Raw genomic sequence first — 8,316 nt, 5'->3', positions numbered from 1 at the left:
TGTATCTTCCACTGCTTGGCAAGAAGTTTTTCCAGCAAGCAGAAGATGCAGGAGGGCACCTAAACTCCAGGAGCCGTGCAGAATTTGTCTGCCTCTCTCAGTTTGTGTGTCACTGATAAACACACAGGACCACAGCCACACATCTGGATGAGGAATAGTCCATACCTTATCAAGTCCAAGAGAAACATTCCACAGTCACTCCTGAGCTATCTTAGGAAGTGACTAAACTACCTGTGACAGCAGCCAGAACGAGATGGGATTATTACTGAAAACTCCCCTGAAAAATCCAAGTTTTGTTCTTTTGCCACAGCCTTCACTACAATATTTCACCATGACCTTTAGTCCACCTAGAGCTACTCAGGCAACAAAAGCCATTTCCCTCTGGCAGAGGCACAGGCAGCCTGAACGGGCACAGATGATGAGAATTTCTTCCACTTGAACTACCTGGGCTCTTCAATGTCCCTGACATGCTTCCACCAGCTCAGCTCACTTGAGGGAGGATCACGATCCTGGCAGACCTGAGCAGCATGTCCAGCACACAGGGTGACTCAAACCAAGGCATCACAGCTTCAGCCCTAACAAGACTGGGGCAGTCATCACACTGAACAGATCATAGAGATATTCAGCTGAGACTGGGGAATGTACAGAGACATTTTAGTCAGGGAAGAGCAGCACTAGAACAGCCTGAAGTGCTGTTTGCAGCCAGAACAACTCTAAGTGAGGAGGCAGAAGAAAGAGGCAGACGTTTCTTGTGAAGTTCAACAAAGAACCATTTCACACCAAGTTCATTCCAAAACTGAGGTGCATTTTCAGGGCAGTTAACATGACTTTTTGCTTTGCAGTTTTGTTTGTTGTATAACAGACTTTATGTTCTCTCCTCTTACACTCCAAAGACCAGAGACTAAGGTGGCCCCTAAGTGTTGGTTTCAGGTGTTTTGTATTCACTAGACTGCAAAGTATGGCTACTGTGTTATGAGCAATTGGAGAGACAGGGAACATTCTGAATTGTGATCAGAAGCCAATTTTGTTGAGTATACAAGCTGTTTATAGAGGGTTTAACTTTCATGGCACTCACATAGGGTTCTAATTTTGGTAACTATGTCCCATCGGTTACACATTCTTCATGACATCCCATGGCCTGGTAACATTATCTTATCGCAAAATTTCACAATATATTTCTTGCTCCTTGCCCAAGGAGCATTTATCCATGTCTGTCTCTCCCATGGTTTGTGTTCCATAAGGCCTAAGATACCAGGCCCCTTTATCAGTTCCATTGTACTCTCTGGTTTATTCACCATACTCTGTACCTGGTGTTGCAGTAAGTTTGCCTTTGTCTGATGGGATTCTATCTTTGCAAATAGTTTTAGTTATGGTAGGTAAAATTCGGAGTCTAAGTCTTCCCATACTAGGTAAACAGCATATCTGTGAGAAGAAAGAAAATGATGAATATTCTCTTTCCCATTCTGTAGCCAGGGAATTGAAGAAATAGATGCTAAACTCAATGACTCATTACTTGCTTTCCTGGAATCTGTCTGACAAGAATTCTCACTTTTATCAGCAGTGGAAGTCTCAGATACAGACCCCAGGTAAATTGGGCAGAAAATGACACATTTGTTTCTTTGGCTTTTACTATTCACGATGCTGTGCTTAGACCATGTAACCTAAAACATTGGCAGGAACACCCTCGGCCACAAGGACAGTGTAGAAATAAACAGGACAGGATTCATTCATGGTCCAACAGTTAGCTCCCAGAAGATCAGGAACAGTTTGGGCCCGGCATGCCCACCACACCTACATCACCTTAAGGAATAATGCTGGCACAGGTGTTGGAGGAAAAACTGTCTAAGCATCGGAGATGAAAAGGTCAAGGCAGTGACACAGCTGTGTGCAAATCAGAAAGGGAAAATTGTGTCTTCCTACACTGCAAGGAGATCTTACCTGCTAGCAGTAGGGCACACAGGAGAGTTTCAGCTGAAACACACACCAATGTATCACAGATATACTGAAAAGATGAATAATTTCAAAATGCTTATCAAAAATAAAGGAGTATTGACTGGTTTAATGTTGCCTTGTAGCCTGTAATACCAGGAGACTAGTGAAAAAAATATATTCCCATAAAGCATATTTCACTTTCAAAACTGTCTGTTCTTTCACTTATAACTGCTAAGTATTCAGTAGCAGAAAAACACTGGAATTGCATTTTCAAAGTGGTAACAATTGTGATTCAAAATTTACAATGCCATGTAGGGAAAAAGAAAGATACGAAACAATAGTACTTCAACTGATCAGGCCTGTACATTGACTTCTTCTCTTTACAAATTCTTTGCAAACTGGAAAGAAGTCATTCTTAGAAAAAAAATATTAATCTAAAACCATATACCGCAATTTTAGGGATCTTCCTTCCTAAAAATTAAATTAAGACCCTTTTCTGTTGTTCATTTTTAAACCAACTGTTGGCCCATAGACTGAAATGGAATATCTATTATTTACCTTGTGGTGTTTCCAACTGATACTAAATTATACAAGTAACATAGAAAGTTGGGGAAGAGTCATGATACAAGAGAAACACGTTTATTTTAAAGGTTCAGTGTCCTTAAAACACAGCCAATAGTAATTTCTCATTCTTAGCCCCCGAGTGCTGTGGAAAAGTCAGTGTAACCATAACTATACCACAGGTTTGACTAAACATTTCGATGGACAATCCTCATTTCAACCAGCTGCTTCCTCATCCCCAGTAGGACACAGGGCCTGTATTCGTGTGTGTCTCATGACTTTACAAAGGAGGCCTTAAAAAAAGGCTTTTATTTATGAAGCAGCATGTAGACAGACATGAGGCAAATAAGGGTCACGAAACATGGAGAAAGATGTCCCTTCATTTCTGAACTCCTGTCTTCTCCTTTTTTGCCTATTCATTACAAATTCTGTTGTAATACAGTTGCTAGGATAATTACTGTGAGGTTTCTTACACTGTCTCTAAAGAATGAAAAACACCATCCCACTGAGGCAGAGCAATCCTATTTCAGGTTCTGTTTTAAGCTATTTAAGATGAAATGGGAAGAGATTTTCTAGGTAGTGGATTTTGGTTTTCCTGAGAAAGCCAGCACACAGAGGAAAAGGTGACAGGGAATCTTGGAAGCACTCACTCCAAAAGACTGCTCCAGAATGAGATGAGACCAACAATCCTTGTGTCAGCACGTCACCCACAGGGCAGTGACTGAAGGGACAGGGCTGGGCTGCTCACAAAGGGACCTGGAAGGAGGGCAAGAGGAGGCAGCGTCAGCCAGAACTCAGGACAAGCTGGATGGAAGGGAAATATCCACTCTGCCTGAGGGGTGAGCTTCTGCCATATCACCAAATATACTCACAGGAGCCTTCATGGTTAAAGCAGGTAAAAACATTAAAAAGAGCCAGGAATTAAAAGAGATGGAAGAAATAGGTCTATTTTTTCCCTGCCCTGGAAACTGTTTCCAGTTCAAGAGACATTTTAAAATAAAAAGAACAAGTGACACTAAGCAGAGCATTGCAAGATGACCTTTGCCGGTTTCCAGAGAAGAGACATGGTTCTGGGAGGGATTTCACATTGTAACTCTGCCCTGAATTTGGAAAAAAAAAGAAAATAAAGTATTACTGAGGAAAGAAGAATGCAAAACCTCTTGATGAAGGCAGCAGTGTGAGTTCACTATCACTGTAAGCCATTAATCATTAGGTAAAATAACATCCTTCAAGGTGGGAGGACTTTAGCTTGGATGAAAATGCTGACAAAATTGCTGCCCCTTCCTGTTGCTGCTTCTATCTCCAAACAAAGAGAAATGTGTCAAATCTGCTGAAGACAGGCAGAGACAGTGAGAAAGAACCAGACATTTGGCAGGAAAAGGGATAAAAAGAACGTCTTCAATTTTCTCTTTTCATTTCCCCTTCCTCTATTTGACCTTGCCTGCTTTCAAGTGAGGAACTCTGTTTGCAACCCCATCAAAATAGTAAAGTTACCCAATCGAATATCTTTTTCCTCCCTTCAGCTCTGCAGAACACGGAGTGATTTCACTTTCACTGGACAGAGAGGAAGAGTTTCCCACGGGATTCCTCACTTCGGACCCCTTTCTGAAAGTTCCTGCGCTTGCCTTGATGCTTTGGGGTTCCTCCGCAAAGCCGAGGCAGGAGGATGGCTGCAGGCAGAGGAAGCAAGGAAGGGTTTGCAGCTGGCCCCGCGCTGCCCGGCCAGCCCCGGCACCGCCCCGCCCGCGCTGGGCCCACCAGGCCAGCACCTTCCCCGCCAAGCTGTGGCGCCTGGCGAACAGCCCCGCGTCCGCTCCGTGCGCTGGGACAGCCGGGGCCAGGGGCTGCTCATCGACCGCTCCCTGCTCCAGCGGGAGCTGCTCAGCCCGGGCAGCCCCCGGGCTCCGGCCCCGCGCACCTTCAGGGCCACGCAGTCCCGCAGCTTCGTGCCACAGCTCTACTGCTACGGCTTCCGCAAGGTGCCGGGCAGGCTCGGCTCAGCCGTGCCGGGCGATGCCGGGGCCGGGCTGCGCTACACGAACCCCTGCTTTCCCTGCCACCGCCCCGAGCCGCTGCTGCGCCTGCAGCGCCGGAGCGCGGCCACCAGGCAGCGGCCGGGGCGGGGCGGGAGGGGCGCAGGCGCCCGGCCCGCGGCTCCCAGCAGCTCCCCAGGGCGCGGCCGCTGCCGCTCGGGCGGGAAGGGGCCCCCAGCCGCTTGCAGGAGCTCTACGGGGAGCAGCTGCCTCCGGCCGACCGGGAGGTGCTCAGCATCCAGCCCTGCAGATTGCAGCAGCTCCACAGGGAGCAGCAGCTCCCAGGCTCTGACTCGCCAGGTGGGAAAAGAGTTCTAGCCTTGCTTTTCCAAAATGTCACGAAAAGAGACCGCTTGAAGTATTTTTCCACAATGCTCTGTCATTGTGAGACAGAAATTCTCAAGTGTACTAGGAAGAGGGACCTGGAAGGCCAAAAGCTTCTTTGCCTGGCTTTCCTGTGTGCTTCCTGGGCTGGTTGATCCAAGGCAGCAATAGAGCTCTGTGTCCCAAAGCCACCTTGTGGAGCCTGACCAATGTGTTTGGATTCCTGCAGCCACACCGGGCACTTCAGCCCCCAGTGTTCCACCTGGTAGTGCTGGTTGTGCAGCATCGATGGTCTCCAGCTCAGCATGGAATGCTGCTGCTCAGGAAGAGGAATCACAACTAGCCATTGAAATAGAAAAATGGATTTGAGAGATCAGGAGATCCCTGCCTCAAAGGTCTCCCTCTGCTCAGGTAACCCCATTGGATGGGAATAAAAGAGGCTGGACTGAGAGCTTTAGAACCGTTACGTGGTGAGAAGCAAAGGCTTCTTGAAATTAATTTCTTTCATTGTTACAGAGTTATCTAATTATTCTTGGTAAAATAAGACCTCTAAAAGAATAGGGATGAAAATGCCTCTCTTTGTATTGGTGTGATGCCCCCACTGGCTACAGTACATTCATGAATGAGGAAGGGCAGGCTCAAGGTGGGGAGTGGGATTCTTTGGATTTTCTAATATTTGATTCTCAAGTGGGATGTCTTTTGTCTTCTGTAAACTCACACATAGTAGTTTTCAAGAGCATTTTATTCCATACTAAAAGGAAACATTGCAGGCTCTGAATCACCTTCACAATCTTTAGGATTCGGATTGACGGGCTGTTGCCAAAGAGATGGGTTGGGATTTTTGTTTTACCTTTCAAATTTACAAATGTTTTGTACTGGAAAATGTGATCCTGGAAATATCCTAGGTGCCTAAATATTTGCCTAGGTCATACATATAGGGCAGCAGCAGAGATCCAAAAAGGCACCACCTGGTGATGGATTGTGTGAGCGGCTGGGTGGGGGTGGTGAGATTCCCAGGCAGAAATGAGATGTGTGCTTTTCATGTGGGTTTGCAGCAGAGGGCCCTGGGCAGTGCTGTGAGTGAGCTCTGCCCTTGCTGACAGCCGTGTTGTCAACAAGGAGGGCTCCTGGCTTTCTGCTGGTTGATTTCTTGCAGCTCGTGGGATGAGCAAGGGTGAGAATGTGAGGGCACGTCCTCTCACTTGGTGTCTTCTGGTTTTCTGCATTTTGCCTCAAGGGACATTTTGTAAGAGCTTCAGTTCCGTCTTGGCCACCCAAATCCTGAGTTTAAAATGCTTGTCATGTGAACTGTGTGGGCAGTGTTCCCCCCCTGTGCTTCATGTCCCCTGGGAGTGGAGAAGGAGAGTTGCTGCATCCCTGATACAATTCCAAGAAAGTAGTGAGTGATCTTTGGATTTCTTTCTTTCTGTTTTTCTTTCTAGGGGAATGTTAATGTTGCCTCTGAGTGTTCAAGAGGGGATGATGTGAACAGGGCAGCAGCAGCAGCAGCAGAAGCTTCATCTTGCACTGAGAGCTGTGGGAACAGCTCCCCAGAGCATGAGGAGCCTGGTAAGGAGAGAGCCCCATTGGTGTAGAGCGGTGTGAGACAGCTGCTCTGAGCCTGCCTCTGGCAGGAAGGGAGATCAGAAGAGTTGAGTTCTTGTCTGCAGAGTTGGTGCTTCCCGGTGCCTTTAGTTCAGATCCTGCATTGACAAATATCCTGTGCTGTGGCAAGAGAGCAGGGAATAAAGCTGACCTTGTAGGAGCTGTGTCACCATGCATGGTGTCCCAGTTTTCTCCTGAGGTCCATGGACAAGTTTGCTGCAAGTTTACAGGGGAGGCCGGACTGAGTGACTCATGAAGGAACAGAGAGGAAAAAAAAAGCAGAAAATCAGAGTGGAAGTCCAAATCACTGACTAAATGTAATAGCAGTGTGCTGGTCTATGTTGTGAGACACAAGAAAAACAAGATGCAGGAGATCAGCGGCCAAGCAGTTGAAAACCAAAAATCCAGTAACAAAAGTAGAAACCCGAATGACTCCAGATTAGTGAGACCTAACGTCTCTCTGTCAGCACAGAGAAAGAACAAGGCTGGGCTTCTCTGTGGAGCAGGGACAGTCTGTGCTTCAAGCTCTCATGGGTGCCATTTGCACTGCGACTGCTGAGACTTTATCAAGATACTTTAATGCTTTACACCATTTTGAACATTTAGAGGGGACCCTGTTCTCTAAAGATCAGGTTTCAAATTCCAAGTGTGTTATGGGCTGATGTTTGGACTGGCTCCTCTCCTTGCTTCCCCCGTGCAGCTGCCGGTCCCTCCCTCGGATGGTTTTATCTAGGCTGGTGTTTTCCGGCTCTCTCTCTCTCTTGCTGCGCTTCGGTTGTGGGCTGTGTCTTGCTCTCTGCCGTCTGCTCAGCTGTAACCCCCTCCCCTGGCTGCTTTGGCCGTTTTTTCCCTTTTCCCCCAGCTGTTTTGTCTGTGCCCCTGTGTTGGCTTGTCTTGGGTTTGCTTTTGCTTGTCTTGGGCTCATTTTAGCTTGTCTTGGGTTGCTTTGGCCTGCTCCCAGCTGCCCCTCCCCCTCTCTCCCTTCTCCCTGCTCCAGGGATTTGCACCGACTCCGGAGGACGAGGATCTGGACTTCGGGGGCCGCTGCTGGAGGTCGGCTTGGGAGGCTCTGCCGCTCTCCCCGGCAAGGACCGGCTGGGTTCGTCTTATCTGGGTTTGGGTTGGGGAGTGTTTCTTTTGTATTTTTGTTAATAAAAAAGTTTTTTCCATTTTCACCAGAAGAACAATTCTTTCTGAGCTCAGTGAAGGAAGGAATTGTGAAAAAGAAAAGGGGGGGGGGGGGCCCTTTGGAGCTCTTTTTCCCCAAATTTGTCCTAAACTTGGACAAAGTGAGAGTCTGCCTTTCAGAGCATCTTGAACAGTCCCTGACAGAAGGACAGTTGGTGCCCAAGGGAAACTCGCACAAGGGCCAAGAGTGACCAAGTGTTCCCTTTGCTTCCCAGATCCCATCTGATCGACTTCTCCAGGAGGGCTGCCCTGTGTGTCAGGAAGAGACAGAGGGAGGACCTGTGACCATCAGGCAGGTGAAATCCCTCTGTCAACAGTCATATTTCTAGATCTGTATAGTTATATTTATCTATATAATTATATTTATAGATTTATATAGGTTATTTGTATTCCTCTATTTATGTCTATCCATTTATATAGTTGTGTTAAAAGATCTGTATAGTTAAATTTTTATATAGTTCTAGATGTATATAATTATTTTTTTATATGTGAAATTATAGATGTACCTAGATGTATTGTTACATATATATAGTTGAGCTTATAAATAGGCATAGTTGTATTTATGTCTGGGAGTTTAATTACAAAGATGGATATCCATTTAAATACAGTCCTTCTCTACCTCTTTCCCTCCACGGATCCTTCTCAGTCTCTGGTTGTTCCCCTGTGCCCTGTG

The 8,316-nt window shown here is 46.7% G+C and overlaps 1 long non-coding RNA gene across 2 annotated transcripts; it reads left to right on the top strand.

The window, feature by feature from the left end:
• Positions 1–4,685: 4,685 nt before the first annotated feature.
• On the top strand, positions 4,686–7,986 carry LOC306815941. Of its 2 annotated transcripts, none has more exons than XR_013777533.1 (3): positions 4,686–4,826; positions 5,080–5,261; positions 7,859–7,986. It is a non-coding gene; the product is annotated as an uncharacterized lncRNA (long non-coding RNA). The 2 variants fall into 2 exon arrangements; XR_013777534.1 differs by lacking the exon at positions 7,859–7,986 and adding an exon at positions 6,293–6,371.
• Positions 7,987–8,316: the final 330 nt, after the last annotated feature.

Source organism: Erithacus rubecula, assembly GCF_903797595.1.
Source record: "Erithacus rubecula genome assembly, contig: scaffold_302_arrow_ctg1, whole genome shotgun sequence".
In the NCBI taxonomy this organism is placed as follows: Eukaryota; Metazoa; Chordata; class Aves; order Passeriformes; family Muscicapidae; genus Erithacus; species Erithacus rubecula.
This window is presented reverse-complemented; position numbering and strand designations above follow the sequence as displayed.